The 16,602-nt window shown below is 45.6% G+C and overlaps 1 pseudogene; it reads right to left on the bottom strand.

The window, feature by feature from the left end:
- Positions 1-1,754: 1,754 nt before the first annotated feature.
- LOC138096813 (cytochrome P450 2B4-like) lies at positions 1,755-15,697 on the bottom strand (annotated as a pseudogene).
- Between the last annotated feature and the right edge of the window lie 905 nt (positions 15,698-16,602).

Genomic DNA, 16,602 nt, shown 5'->3' with positions numbered 1-16,602 from the left:
CCAATGAGTCAACTCTTTGCATGAGGTGGCCAAAGTACTGGAGTTTCAGCTTTAGTATCATTCCTTCCAAAGAAATCCCAGGGCTGATCTCCTTCAGAATGGATTGGTTGGATCTCCTTGCAGTCCAAGGGACCCTCAAGGGTCTTCTCCAACACCACAGTTCAAAAGCATCCATTCTTCGGCGCTCAGCTTTCTTCACAGTCCAGCTCTCACATCCATACATGACCACTGGAAAAACCATAGCCTTGACTAGACAGACCTTTGTTGGCAAAGTAATGTCTCTGCTTTTGAATATGTTGTCTAGGTTGGTCATAACTTTTCTTCCAAGGAGTAAGCGTCTTTTAATTTCATGGCTGCAATCACCATCTGCAGTGATGTTGGAGCCCAAAAAAATAAAGTCTGACACTGTTTCCACTGTTTCCCCATCTATTTCCCATGAAGTGATGGGACCGGATGCCATGATCTTCGTTTTCTGAATGTTGAGCTTTAAGCCAACTTTTTCACTCTCCTCTTTCACTTTCATCAAGAGGCTTTTTAGCTCCTCTTCACTTTCTGCCATAAGGGTGGTGTCATCTGCATATCTGAGGTTATTGATATTTCTCTCACCAATCTTGATTCCAGCTTGTGTTTCTTCCAATCCAGCGTTTCTCATGATGTACTCTGCATAGAAGTTAAATAAGCAGGGTGACAATATACAGCCTTGACGGACTCCTTTTCCTATTTGGAATCAGTCTGTTGTTCCATGTCCAGTTCGAACTGTTGCTTCCTGACCTGAATATAGGTTTCTCAAGAGGCAGGTCAGGTGGTCTGGAATTCCCTTCTCTTTCAGAATTTTCCACAGTTTATTGTGATCCACACAGTCAAAGGCTTTGGCATAGTCAGTAAAGCAGAAATAGATGTTTTTCTGGAACTCTCTTGCTTTTTCGATGATCCAGCAGATGTTGGCAATTTGATCTCTGGTTCCTCTGCCTTTTCTAAAACCAGCTTGAACATCTGGAACTTCATGGTTCATGTACTGCTAAAGCCTGGCTTGGAGAATTTTGAGCATTACTTTACTAGCATATGCGATGAGTGCAATTGTGTGGTAGTTCGAGCATTCTTTGGCATTGCCTTTCTTTGGGATTGGAATGAAAACTGACCTTTTCCAGTCCTGTGGCCACTGCTGAGTTTTCCAAATTTGCTGGCATATTGAGTGCAGCACTCTCATTCCTCACCTCCACTTAAAAGTCACCACTTCACAGAGGTCTTTATCGATGGCCCTGTGCCTCAGTCACTCCCTATTATATGGCTTGTTTTTATTTGCCTCTTATCAAACACTGTCTGCAATTATCTTGCTTATTCATTTGTTTCTTAACCATCCTCTCACTGACTGGAATGTTGGCTCCATTCCATTCCTTGGTTCCATGGTAATCTCACAACTCAGAACAGTGCCTGCCACATGGTAGGGACTCAGTAAATATTTGTAGAATGAATGAATAATTCTATCCACAAGACTTCGTAATGAATTTTCCCTTGAGATGTAGCCTTGAACTCCAAACTGAAATTGCCAACACACCACAATACTAGTCTTGAAATTCTGCCTCTGTCCCTTACCTTGAAATCTCAGATCACCATCTATTCGATCTTTACCTTCCCTGAGCCTGCTTTAAAGAAAGATGCGGGGCTCCCCTTGTGGTCAGGCTGAATGATGGGGAGACCACAGAAGGGACTTTCCACAGGAGAGAGTGAGCAGGGAAGTGAGGAGCCTGCACATGTTAATTCTGGACAGAAAGAGGGGCTGCATGCAAGGACTCAGAGGGGATCTGAGCCTCTTCTTGCCTTCCCCCTCCCCTGCAGGGCAGGAAGCTGACCTGGAACACAGGGGTCAGTCTCCCCAGCCCATTCACCCTTGGTGTAAGGTCAATGTCCTCAGGGGCCTTGTGAGACCCTAAGGAGAAGTTCTGCAGCACGGAGGTAAAGATGAGAAAGGGCTGGGAGCAGGCCAAACTCTCACCCAGACAGAGGCATTTTCCTGCAGGTGTAAGGGAGAGAGTGTCAATGAGGGGAGCCCTGCAGAGCACTTGGTTGCCCAACCTCGAAAATCTAAGGATATTTGCATGCTCATTTACATAGATTTACATGTCAAGTACTTCTGATTCTATGTTGGTGATGGTTAGTTGCTAAGTTCTGTCCAGCTCTTCACAACCCCACGGTCCTCTGTCCATGGGATTTTCCAGGGAAGAGTACTGGAGTGGGTTGCCATTTCCTCCTCCAGAGGACCTTCCCAGAGGGGTAGAGGGGAGCTGAAACCTCTGGCCCACTCTGGTGCAGGCAGGGACTTGGCTGATCAAATACTGACCTATTTCTGCTCAGTGGATGCACAGTCCTTGCTCTAAGCTTCTGAGTGTCTGCACTCTTCTGGTCACTTTGACCCTCCTCCCAGGCCCCTGGTCCTGCCCCGCATCAGCAGTCAACAGAGTCAGCCTCCCAGACCCAATCCCCACACCCCAACCCATGGAAGTAGTCTAGTCATGCCCACATCATGATTGATAGAGACTTTAAATAATACCCTGCCCACCTTTACACCCATTTTTCTGAGTCTCATGACCACTCCTCACATCGTCCTGCCACACGAGGTCAACTATCACCAATGGGTCCACCATGTAGGTGGAGCCCTGAATATCCTCGACCCACTTTAGCACAGGCTGTGTCCACTGGAGTAACCAAGAGAAGGACCAGCATGTTCCTGGGTTGAGCAAGAGTTTCATCTGCATCTTGTTGACCCGCAGTCTCGTGGGAAGGAAAGGAGCCCAGAGAGCTGCCTTGTGTGTGTGGCAAAGTTCATTACTGTTCGTTCATCAAGTATTCCCAGTACATCTCTTGGTGCATAAACTTCTCTGCCACATTGAACTTGGATGGGATTTCCTTTATCTGGTGAAATGAGGTCTAAACTTATGCATGTCATGCATTTCCCCCTGTTTCTTCATATATCAGGAAAGAGTCCCCATTAGCCCCCATTTCTACATGACTGTTATGGTCAGGGATGGGCATGTTGCATGAGCAGGAAAATAATAACCTTTTAATTTTAAGTTGTTGAGATGTTCAGATTACAGCCAAGCCCTGCCCTGACCTCCACAGAACATGACTTCCTACCCGGCCTTGAGCAAGTAACCTGCCCACCCAGCCAGCCTCTCTTGTTCCACTTTGACAACAGAGAATGATTCAACACTGAGATAGCGACTATTTTTTAAGTGATCAAAGGAGGAAGACAATTTGATCCTCTTGACAAGAGCTGAAAAGATTATTAATACTCAGTGTAATATCTTGGTTAAAAATTTAAGAATTTACTGTAAAATATGGAGGAGAAAAACATTTCCTTAGTTTGATTTACAGTTGAGAAAAATATATGGTAGACTAGCCATAAACTATCTGGAATAGGCAATAGCCAGCATTCAGCTTCATAGAGAAAATAAAAATATTCTCCTTAAAGTTAGGCCTTGGACAAGATTGCTCACTATCAGTGCTATTGCTTCACATGATTCCAGAAGGGCTAGTCCTTGATATTTGGGAAAACATGACATGTGACCTTAACATAAGAAACAATTAAGTCAAAATATCATCATTTACAGCTGCTAACATCAGTTCACTCCACTCCAGTACTCTTGCCTGGAAAATCCCATGGACGGAGGAACCTGGAAGGCTGCAGTCCATGGGGTCACTGAGGGTCGGACACGACTGAGCAACTTCACTTTCACTTTTCACTTTCATGCATTGGAGAAGGAAATGGCAACCCACTCCAGTGTTCTTGCCTGGAGAATCCCGGGGACGGGGGAGCCTGGTGGGCTGCTGTCTGTGGGGTGGCACACAATCGGACATGACTGAAGCAACTTAGCAGCAGCAGCAACATCAGTTATTAGGAAAATCCAAGAGAAAAAAATGAAACATTGTTAGGTATAAAAGTAGTATAGGGAATTTGTTCAATTATGACAGAAATACACACCCCAAAAGATGAGTGGATTTCTGATATACTTAGTAAGACAATTTGAAATGCCTTTAGAAGAGTGCTCTGGACTGAAGCCTGTGCTCCCAAAATTTATATGTTGCAGTCCTGATGCCCACCGCGGTATTTTGAGAAGGGATCTGGGAGGTAATTAGGTTTAAATTAGTTCAGTAGGGTGGGGTCTCCCTGAGAGGAGAGCGTTCTTAGAAGAAGTGAGACCACGGTCCCCAGGCTTGCGAGTCCACAGCAAGATAGTGGCTGTGTGCAAACCAGGAAGAGACCTCATCAGAACCTGACCATGCTGGCTCCCTGATCGCAGACTTGTGGCTTCCAAAACTGTGAGAAAATGAATTTCTTTTGTTTAAGCCACCCAGTCTACGGCATTTTGTTACAGCAGCCCACAGCTGAGCTGACAAAGAGGTCCTACAAACAATAGCCACAATCTTCTCCCATGTTTCTTAGGAATAAATTTAGCAAAAAATATGCAAAACCTAGTTTTAGAAAAGTTCAAGATGCCAGCAGTGGTACAAGGACTAAATGAACACACTGCCTTTTATGCTGCTGCTGCTGCTTAGGATATATCAAAAATGGGCTTCAGGTGGTGCTCATGGTAAAGAATCCGTCTGTGAATGCAGGAAACATAAGAGACGCCTGTGAGATCCCTGGGTCCTGGGTCGGGAAGATCTGGAGAATGACATGGCAATCCACTCTGGTCTTCTTGCCGGGAGAATCCCATGGACAGAGGAGCCTTGCAGGCTGCAGTCCATAGGGTCGCAAGAGTCAGACATGACTTAGCGACTAAACCATTACTATCAAAGGTGGAGATTTGGCAAAGCATCAGAATCAAAATACAATTTTAGATTAATCCTAGTAGAACCCCAGTGGGATATTTTGGGACGTTGACAAAATAATTCTAAAATACACTCAAGAAAAATAAAATGTGTTACAAACAAAAAAAGGAAGAGTAATGTCCCCTAGAAAACACTAAAATATATGTACAGGTATAATATTAATAATTCAAAGAATATTATATAGCTGAAAAAGACAGATTGGAGAATCAGTGTGAATATGGATTATTACTCCCCCAAAAAGAATGCCAAAACAGAAATAGACCTGAGGAGAATAACCACTTCAAATATGATGAATTTCAAGTCAGTGGCTAAAACTGAATTATTTCATAAATGAAGAATACAGAATAACCCTAGGAATGCATATTGAATCAGGGTTAACCGAGGACTGAATATTCCTCACATTTCTGTGCCTTAAGTGTCTCATATATCTCACTCTAGTCTTGCTTATATTTTTAAATATGAAATCAGCTAACAAGAAACAAATTAAGGAGTTTTCTTTCTTTTTCTTCCTTTCTGTTCCCTTCCTTTCTTGTTACTTTTAATTAAGTTACCTACCTATTATCTATTTACCTACCCACCACCTACCTTTGTGTGTGAGCAAATATTAATAGAATCAGTAAAGGCCATCCTCTGTAGTACTAATAGGTCAGGTTTAGTGGTGAATTACGGACGATTTTCACCTTTACTTCATACTTCAATTTTTGTATGAAAATGAGAGAAATGTCGTTATTTAATCTTGAAAGGAAAGTTGTAAACGCCTTTCCCCATTCTTGCCACATGGCAGGTGCTCAGTACTGGATCCTTGGTTTGTCTGTTCTCTGTGTGCAAGTATGTTTCTCTGCCTCTCACTTTATCTCCATCACTGACTGAGTCTCCGTCTTCCTTCCCCATCATACCCCATCCCTATCCTTCCCCCTCACACTGTTCTTATCTCTGAAGTTGTCTTGCTTTCTCTTCCCTTTAGACTCCTCATCTTTTCCCAAACTGTTCACACAGGGCTTGGAGTTGGATCAAGAGAGAGAGTCACATACAGAGTGGGAGTGAGCAGACATTCCCACGGAGGAGAAAGAGCATGACTGACTTATGGAGAATGGAATGAAGACTTGTGGCTTCTTGAACTTGCCCTGAGCATCCAGGAAGCAGCCAGGGTAGAAGGCATCTGGCTTCTCAAAGTGGCGTGGGTCATGGAGGGCAGAACTCAGGATGGAGTACACAGTAATGCCCTAAGAGGACGTCAAAGACAAATGGGCCATCAACAAAGAGCGGCTGAATCCTCAGCAGATAAGGAGCTTCACCTGCTGTGTGGCTCTACAGTTGTTGGCAGGAATGTTGAAACAATTCTGCCCTATTTGGTCAATAGTGTCCCATCCCTCCAGGTATCCTCACCAACCACCCTGATTCCTCCTCCCCAAGACCCTGGGTCTTCTTTATGATCCGTCGACTGAAAGGTTCACATCTGACTCAACAGAGCCCTATAAGAAGCTGACTCCAGGACTGGGGCCTGAATATAATCGGGTGGGTGCTGTTCATTGGGCAATTTGATACTCTTCATTGGGCAAATTGATACATTCTATCAACTTGATACACAAATATCAGGTGTATCTAGATGCACCTGATCACCTAGATATCTAGGTGATACACCTAGAAACACCAATACTCAGCAGCATAATCAAGGACGAAGATAAGAGTTAGAACATAGGCATTGACCTGAAAAACATATCTACAGAGTATGGTTATATTTCAAAATGAAAGCCACACACACAAATTGCAAATTGTATTGGTATGGACATAAAGACCCGAGGGGAAGGTGACATGAACGCAGGGCACATAAACTGCACAGTAACAGATGCAGTAGGGCCCACTCATTGTGTATATAGGTATATATAAACATATGGGTTCATATAAAGGAGAGAGTAGAACACAGATTATAAAACCAGTCAGCTGTATAACAAGTTTCAATAAGTACATGGTACTTTTTTCAGCAAACGTAACATCTTGTAAAGGTAAAAAAAAATAAAAAGAACAAAAGGGAGAGGACTTTTCTCTTTCTAAAATCTCCCTCCCTCCCACAAAAATCTGGAAATAAGAATTCTTCTTATAGTCACGAACCAGACATGAACCATAAGACTGGGGGTGGCCAGCACCTTCCAACCAATATTCTCTGGCCCTTCTGGTCTCACCTTTGGGAGATAATATCCCCGGAAGTGAGTGTCCCTGATGGCGGAGTGGGGTAGGCCAAGTGGGACAGAGTCACTGGATCTCCGAATCTCACGGATGACGGCATCTGTATAAGGCATATTTACCCGCTCTTCCAGTGCTGGGAGACAGGGTGCACCATTACTCTGTCGATTTGTGCCTGGACTTCCTCTGAGAATGGTTAGGGTGGGAGGTGGGTATGTCGATAAATATCCATACCAGTGGACTCAACCAAGTGACCTAAAAATGACCTGCAGCCTGATGGGAGGATCTTGTACATTCTTTACTAAAGATGTTAGGCTACCATTCCTTCTTAATGAAAGCATCAAAAAGGAAGTTAGAAGCTTCTTTGAGGGAAGTCTTGTGTGGTGTTTCCACTCTAGTTACAACATGAGGATAACTTGGATAAAGATGGGTGGGTGGAAATTCATTCAACACTTCAGGGTGTGTTTTTTTTTCTTTTCAGCTAAAAATGAGTTGCAGGTAAAACGGGTGTCATCTCTTTTTGTCCCACTCACATGCTATGTAATTTTATGTATGTCACTCCCCACTCTGGCCCTAAATTCATTCTTGTTAAATAACATGTCTGACCAGGTGAGAGCATCTCCAAGTCGGATCTGCAGAACATTAACTTGAACGGAGGGGCTCTTTAATTAGTTGTAAATGAGCAATTTACAGACTAGTAAATGGGCAATTTACAGACTGAAACAGACTGGCTCCAGATAGGAAAAGGAGTACATCAAGGCTGTATATTGTCACCCTGCTTATTTAACTTCTATGCAGAGTACATCATGAGAAACTCTGGACTGGAAGAAACACAAGCTGGAATCAAAATTGCCGGGAGAAATATCAATAACCTCAGATATGCAGATGACACCACCTTTATGGCAGAAAGTGAAAAGGAACTAAAAAGCCTTTTGATAAAAGTGAAAGTGGAGAGTGAAAAAGTTGGCTTAAAGCTCAACATTCAGAAAATGAAGATCATGGCATCTGGTCCCATCACTTCATGGGAAATAGATGGGGAAACAGTGGAAACAGTATCAGACTTTATTTTTTTGGGCTCCAAAATCACTTCAGATGGTGACTGCAGCCATGAAATTAAAAGATGCTACTCCTTGGAAGAAAAGTTATGACCAACCTAGACAACATATTGAAAAGCAGAGACATTACTTTGCCAACAAAGGTCCATCTAGTCAAAGCTATGGTTTTTCCAATGGTCATGTATGGATGTGAGAGTTGGACTGTGAAGAAAGCTGAGCTTTGAAGAATTGATGCTTTTGAACTGTGGTGTTGGAGAAGACTCTTGAGAGTCCCTTGGACTGCAAGGAGATCCAACCAGTCCATTCTGAAGGTGATCAGCCCTGGGTGTTCTTTGGAAGGAATGATGCTAAAGCTGAAACTCCAGTACTTCGGCCACCTCATGCGAACAGTTGACTCACTGGAAAAGACGCTGATGCTGGGAGGGATTGGGGGCAGGAGGAGAAGGGAATGACAGAGGATGAGATGGCTTGATGGCATCACTGACTCGATGGACGCGAGTCTGAGTGAACTCCGGGAGTTGGTGATGAACAGAGAGGCCTGGCGTGCTGCAATTCATGGGGTCGCAAAGAGTCGGACATGACTGGGCGACTGAAATGAACTGAACTGAACTGAAATGGGCAATATACTTCAAAAAGTCAAGTTTTTTGTCAAACTCAAAAACCATGTACTTTCATAGACTGGTAAAATCCACTTCAAATGCTTTGTGCTTTTATTATAAGTCCCAATAGAAGTGATTTTTTATTTTTCAGACTACTCAGGACAAAAGTTATCTGTCTTAGCCCATCAGACAACCACCTTCCCGTACGGCCTCAGGGACACTCACCCCTCCATCGTCCCCACCTCCCATAAGCCCAGCTCACCTGAAGACATCGGGATTTTTAAGAAGGAGTAGAAACCCATAGCTGAGAGTGGCGCTGGAGGTCTCTGTGCCAGCAATGAGCAGTGAGAGCACCGTGTTAAGGAGATTTTTCTGGTGAAACTCACTCTCAGGATCTGAGCGCTCCGAGAGACAGTGATGGGTGCTTCCTAAGGTCTCGCCTTGCAAAGATTTCACTTTTTAGGGTCTTCCTCCCTCTGTACCAGCACCATGTTCCTCTGTGCCCGTCATTCTCTTTGGTGATCTGTTTTTCTCTAGCCAAGGCCTATAAGATACTAAAAGGGTGAGCTCTGGAGCCAAAGCTCTGGATTTCAAACTCAGGTCCTACCATCTTTGTGCAAGAAATAAAAATTCTATGTGCTTAGTTCATCATGTGCGTTGTCACGATATAATGTATAATAAGCTCAATGGGCTTCCCTAGTAGCTCAGATGGTAAAAAAATCTGCCTGCAATGCAGGAGACCCGGGTTTGACCCCTGGGTCAGGAAGATCCTCTGGAGAAGGAAATGGCAACGCACTCCAGTATTCTTGCCTGGAGAATTCCAATCTGAGGAGCCTGGCAGGCTACAGTCCATGGGATCACAAAGAGCTGGACACAACCGAAAGACTAACACTTTTACTTTCCAGCCCAATGAATGTAGAGTTTAAATTGCTGACATTGTTGTTCTTGTGTTGTTGCTTTCCTGTCTTTGGGTGTCGTTGCACTCCTGTTTGGCCCTTGCAGCTGACATTCCAGGGATGCGAATGAAGACATTGAACAACTGGTATGGCACTTGCCAGGCTTCCCTGGTAGCTCAGCTGGTAAAGAATCTGCCTGCAATGCAGGAGAGCCCACTTGGGTTCCTGGGTAGGGAAGATACCCTGGAGAAGGGATAGGCTCCCCACTCCAGTATTCTTGGGCTTCCCTGGTGCCTCAGTCAGTAAAAAATCTGCCTGCGATGCTGGAGGCCTGGGTTGGGAAGATTCCCGCTGGAGGAGGGCATGGCAACCCACTCCAGTATTCTTGCCTGGAGAAGCCCCATGGACAGAGAGCCTGGTGGGCTGCAGTCCATGGAGTCACAAAGGGTTGGACACGATGAGCCACTAAACACAGCACAGCACATGGCACATGCCCGACCAATCAGAACAGACATTGGTCTCTATCATCTGAATATACGAGGAGCCTGACCAATCAGAACAGACTGGACTCTCAGAACTGGGGAAGAAGGGAGCTGTGTCTCAGAGAAAGCTTACTGGACACATGTTAACTGCTTAATTACCAGCTCTTTAAAGGCTGCTGGAAGGAAGGCTTGGGGAGGCATAGGAAAAAATAGCTGGGGACTGTGGATCTTGGCTTTCTTCTAATCCTTAGGGAAATATTTCAACATTTAAAAAACATGTAATCGCACCCAAAGATATTAGTTCAATGTCAGTACGGTTTCCATCACTCTGTTTCCCATCCTCAACGCCTATCTGGGCCAGGTCTTGCCTTGTCCATGTGAAGCAGCAAGGAATCCTTGAGGTCCTTGGGGCCACTGGGATCCAGCGTCTTCTGGCGCCTCTCCACGTTCTCAGTGATAAATCTTTCACCTCTTGGATCATGCTGTACAAGCACGTGTGTGTGCCAGGAAAGTGTTTTCAAGATGCCCGGGGAGATTTCAAACTCCTACAGGGTGGCAGACAAGGCCCCAGACCCATTATATTCGCTGAACTGGTTCTGTGAGTGTTGATGTTCTGAGCTGCACATATAGCAACATCCAAAGGCTATTATTTACCCCACAGACTTGGAGGGTGTGGCTCCCACCTGAGCACACTCACACACACAAACTCACACACATACACTGACACTCACACACACACACACTCACACACACAGTGTTGCATGGATCTCTGAATCCAGCCCCAGTCACTGTCTCATCTGCTGAGGTTTCTTCTCTCGAAGCCCATCCTTGTCCAAGGCCTGATTCTGACACCCAGACTGACGGATGGCTTCACCTGGGAGGGGTCAGGGCTTGGAGTGCGCACATGAAACTGATCTCTCAATACCTTCTGCCTTTGGTGATCAGGACAGAAATCATCTGACCTCTTCCCAGGGTCTACCCACCCTGATTCCTGGCGCACCGTGGAGTCTTTAGCCTCACCTGGCTATAGAAGGGGCTGACAATAACAGAGCCCTCATTCATTAAATGTAGGAGCTGTAATAATTGAGGGTCCTGGTAATTAAAGTGCTCGTCGAAGACAATGGAGGAGATGGTGTTCGCAGTGATGGAGTTAAAGAGGAAGTGGGGATCCAGGTAGGCCCCTGAGGAGGAGAGGTCTGTCATGGGGGTCCCCTGCAGTGTCCTTCTAGGGGACTGACCTGACTGGTGCCAGCCTAGCTTGTTTGATGGTTTTCCTCTTTTCTTCTTTGCTTTCATTGTTCCTCTCTGTCTCCCCGGAATGTCCACATCTGTGTCTCTTGTAGTTTTTCTTGCTCTCTGTCTTGGGCTGACTTTCTCTGGTCTTATCTTTGACTCTATTTCAGGCTCACCCCTTCTTCTCTGTTCTCTCTCCAACTCCCCATCTACCCTCACGGCCCCTCTCCTTGACCTCACTGGCATTCCATGTTCCTCTGACTCTGTATCTCTCTACCTTTATCTTTGTACGGCTTTTTCTTGCAGCTTCTGCTCCCGGACTCACTCATTCATTCAGTGGCCTCAGCATCTCTCTGTCTCTTGTTTTCTCTCTGCCTCTGGTCTCTTGTGCTTCTGGCTGCTTTCTCTGCCTGTTTCTCTCTCTGCCTCTGCTGGTCTCACTTTGTCTCTCTCTCTACCATCTTCTGTTTTTCTGTTTATTCCTGTCTATCCCTTCTCTCTATTCCTGAACCTGTCTCTGCATCTCTCTCTCCCTCTCTCTCTCACCCCATCTCACCCCCACCTCCACCCAGCCCACACTCACCCAGCTCCTCCACCAGACACTGAGCCCCCTCCTTGATTCGTTCCTCAATACTCCGCTTCCCCATCCCAAGTCCTTCATGGTGGTCACAGAGAATTGCTGTAGAACCTTCCAAGATATTCCACTGGCAAACCCACACCTGATGGTGGGGCGTGGAGGGAAGGTTTTGAAGGCACATGGGATACTCCCTCCCCCTCTCCCTAATCCTCACCCTCGTCCCCCACTCACCTGTTCCCTGGAAGACAGGGTCAGTGATGGCGATGTGCCCTCGGCCAGAGAACGCCACAGCCTGATCCACCAGGGCCTCCCTCATCGCCTCGTACCCCCACAGGATGACAGCGGGCCGAGACCCCAGGTGTACGGTAAAGATATCCCCGTATTTCTCCTGGAGCTATGGGGGCAGAGTCCAGGTCTCACTCTCTGATTCAAGAGAAGGCTCTCCACCTCACCCCTGCATCACACCTCCCAGCTAGCTTGCCCTGCAGGGTGCAGCCCCATCAGGGAAGAGCAGAGACTGGAACTCTGTGGTCTTTTCCAAGCCTCACATATATCACCTGACCCCCAGCATCCTCCTCTCTTGGCTTTTCCAAGAGCCCTCCCAGCTTTGCTTTTAAGAATTACAGAGACTCCCCACATCCAAGCTATGGAATCTCTCCTTCTCAGCACACACAGGACCACAGCTCAAAGTCTCAAGTCTATCAGAATCTCTCTCTCCAAAGGAAAGCCTCCTACACTGTTGGTGTAGCCACCATGGTGCAGCCACCATAGAGAATAGAATGGATGTCCCTCAAAAATACTAAAAATAGTTTCCGTGTGACCCAGCCATCCCACTCCTAGGCATATGTCTGGAGAAAACCATAATTCAAAAAGATACCTGCACCCCAGTGTTCATCGCAGCACTATTTACAAAAGCCAGGACGTGGAAGCAACCTAAATGTCCATCGATAGAGGAGTGGGTAAAAAGGTGTGGCCCATATATCCAATGGACAATCACCCAGCATGAAAGAGAATGAAGTGACGCCGTTTGCACTGACACAGAAGGACGTGGGCCTGGCAAACCGAGTGAAGGAAGGCAGATGGAAAAGGCAAACATGTGGTGTCACATATACGTGGAATCTAAAAAAATGGTACCAGAAAGCCTATCCAGAAACAGTAATTGAGTCACAGATGTAGAAAACAAACTTATTTACCTAGAGGGAAAGTGGGGAAGGGTAACTTGGGAGACTGGTTTGACATATACTCAGGCTAATATACAAAATAGGTAACTGATAAGAACTTGCTGCATAACACAGAGTGAAGTAAGCCAGAAAGAAAAACACCAATACAGTATACTAACACATATATATGGAATTTAGAAAGATGGCAATGATGACCCTGTATGCAAGACAGCAAAAAAGACACAGATGTGTATAGCAGACTTTTGTATTCAGAGGGAGAGGGAGAGGGTGGGATGATTTGGGAGAATGGCATTGAAACATGTATACTATCATGTAAGAATCGAATCGCCAGTCTATGTCCGATGCAGGATACAGCATGCTTGGGGCTGGTGCACGGGGATGACCCAGAGGGATGTTGTGGGGAGGGAGGTGGGTGGGGAGTTCATGTTTGGGATCGCATGTACACCCGTGGTGGATTCATGTCAGTGTATGGCAAAACCAATACAGTATTGTAAAGTAAAATAAAGTAAAAAAAAAAAAAACTTACTGCATAACACAGAGAAGTCTGCTCAGTTCTCTGTAATGACCTATATGGGGATGGAGCCTAAAAGAGAGTGGATATATATGTGTGAGGGCGGCTGGCTCAGTTTGCTGCACCAGAAACCAACATGCCATCAGAAATCAACTATACTCCAATAAAAAGGTAATTAAAATTGTGAAACAGAAATGGTCACAAATACAAAAAAAGAAACTTACGGTAACCAAGGATAAAAGAAGGGAGGGATTACTTGGGAGACTGGGATTAACACATGTACATTAATATACATAAAATAGATAACTAATAAAAATTTACTGAACAGCACAGGGAACTCTACTCAATACTCTACAGTGACTTATATGAGAAAAGAATCTTAGAGTGTGTGTGTGTTAGTCACTGAGTCATGTCCAGCTATTTGTGATCCCATGGACTGTAGCCCACCAGGCTCCTCTGTCTCTGGGATTTTCCAGGCAAGAATATTGGAGTGGATTGCCATTCCCTTCTCCAGGGGATCTCTCAACCCAGGGACTGAACCTGGGTCTCCCACATTGCAGGCAGATTCTTTACTGTCTGAGCCACTAGGGAAGCCCATAAAAGGAGTGGATACATCTACATGTATAATTGATCCACTTTGCTAGCCAGCAGAAACTAACAAAGCATTCCAAATTAACTAGACTCCAATATAAAGTGATTAGAGAAACAAGACAGGACTTCCCTGTGGTACAGTGGATAAGAATCCTTCTGCCACTGCAGGGGACACGGGTTTGATCCCTGGACCGAGAGGATGCCACCAGCTACAGAGCAGCCAAGTCCATGCACCGCAACCACTGAAGTCCACATGCCCAGAGCCCGTTCCCCTCAACAAGAGAAGCCCCCACAACGCGGAGCCCACACACCTCAGCTAGAGAGGAGCCCCTGTTCTCTGCAACTAGAGAGAGCCCACAAGCAGCCTCAAGACTCAGCTCGACCAAAAATTAAAAAATGTATTTAAAAAAAGAAGGCCTGAAGGAGCAACTCTTTCACTGCACCTTCCAAAGTCCTAATGATCATTGTCTATCCTTACTATGACTACTTTTTGAAAACCCATTTGGCACTTGTTATTAAACTGTACGGGGAACTGTGTTAAAAGTTTTTTTTTCTTTTTTAATAAAAGACTCTTGCACCCTAATGTTGACTGCAGCACTATTCGCAGGAAGAAACAGAAGGAACAGAAAGCAATGTACTTGTCCATGGACAGAGGCTTGGGTAAGAAGATACGGTGTATGTATACAGTGAAATATTACTTAGCCATAAAAAAGAACAAAATAATGCCATTCGCAGCAACATGGATGGACCTAGATTATCAAACGAAGTGAAGTAAGAAAGAGAACAAGTATCTTACGATGTTGTCAATATGTGGAATACAGTTTTTTAAAATGATACAAATGAACTTATTTCCAAAACAGAAACAGAGTCACAGATGTAGAAAACAAGGTTATGGTTACTGAGGAGAAAATATAAGGCAGGGAGGCAGGACAGGATAAATTAGGAGTTTGGGGTTAACATACACACCCATATATATTAATATAAAACAGATAATCAACAAGGACCTCTATACAGCAGGGAACTCTACTCAATATTCTGTAATAACCTATATGGGCAAAGAATTTGAAAAGAGTGAATATATGTATATGTTTAGCTGAATCACTTCTCTGTACATCTGAAACTAACACAAGAGTGTAAATCAACTATGCACCAATAAACTATTTTAATAAAAAAAAAAAGGTACTTCTCTCTTCACTCAACCCATCCTCCACTACTTCTCATAGGAATTCTGGTAGCTTCTCTGTCCCATATCTAGGGCCAGATCATGGCTGGAAGAAGACAGCTCCCAAGGGAGTCTGGGGAATCCCATCCGAAGTTGATCTGCCTCCCCCAGCTCCCTTGCTAACTGGGAGCTGTTTCCCATTCACCCCACCTCCTGGTGCCCCTTCCATCTCACCGCCTGCAATGATTTGAGTAAATCCTTGGGGTTCATTTGCAAAATGTTTCCTGGGAAGGGCAGAGGCCAATGTCCAGTGGGGAGGCAGCCCCAGGAGGCAGGGCAGCCCCAGAGGAGCAGGAGGCCAATGAAGAGAATGAAGAGCAGGATGGCAGAGAGAGCCATGGTCCATGCCTGCCTTCCATCCGATGTTCCTCTAAAAATTTAGGTGTCTCTGTTCTTTGTTATTTTGCCCGATGGGTGTGGAGGTTGTGCTAGGATCCTGCCTTGGCAAAACTTGTACTAATTCTCCAGAGGCAAGAGAGAGCAGGGGTTGCAGAGGCCACGAGGTTTTATCATCTCAGCAGATGCCAAGCCAGCTCCCACGGGCCTCTGAGGGGCTGGAGTCGTCTTGGTGGGCGATGCCATTGAACAGAGAGCACGTCCCCCATGGAAGAGGGGTGGTGCCAGCTGAAGGAAATCGTGGAGGCTGCACTTAGGGTGGGGGCCCTGCAAGGGTGGCTCTCAGACATTTTATCGGTGAGTGGCATTGCAACATAAGAGATTAAGCTTAGCTGGCCAGCAGAAGCGGGCGTCCTGTGCCCACTGGGGACAGGGGTGTGTCTGCGCATCTGTGAAGCGTGAGGTGCAGAGGAGGAGGCGGGGTCTGATGGAAGACCTAACTCCGTGTGGTCTGGGTTTAGGGGTTCATTGCTTTTTTCATTCATCCATCAGCAAATATTGTAGATACCTGTCACCTACCACACACTGCCTCAGGTGCTGACGGTAGAGTGTTAAACAAGACAATAGGTTTTCCCTCAAGGAACAGGCAGTTCTCACCTTCTGGAACGATCTCCAGTGATCTGACAATCTGTGAGTCATCTGTAAGCTGGCAGGGATCACCACCAGACCCAGGGATGTCAGGCTTCTGATGTTTATTTGCAGCTCGGGGCATTGGAGGGGGGATGTCAGGGAATCCAAGACCCCTGTATAGAGCCACACAGCTCAGGGGCCGTGGGCTGAGGTCCTTCATGGGAGGAGGGAGGCGGGAGAAGCAGGAAGATAAATAAGAAGGAGGACCACTCTGTGTA

Source organism: Capricornis sumatraensis, chromosome 20 (genome assembly GCF_032405125.1).
Source record: "Capricornis sumatraensis isolate serow.1 chromosome 20, serow.2, whole genome shotgun sequence".
NCBI lineage: Eukaryota > Metazoa > Chordata > Mammalia > Artiodactyla > Bovidae > Capricornis > Capricornis sumatraensis.
The sequence above is the reverse complement of the archived record's forward strand: the minus strand, read 5'-3'. Positions and strand labels throughout refer to the sequence as shown.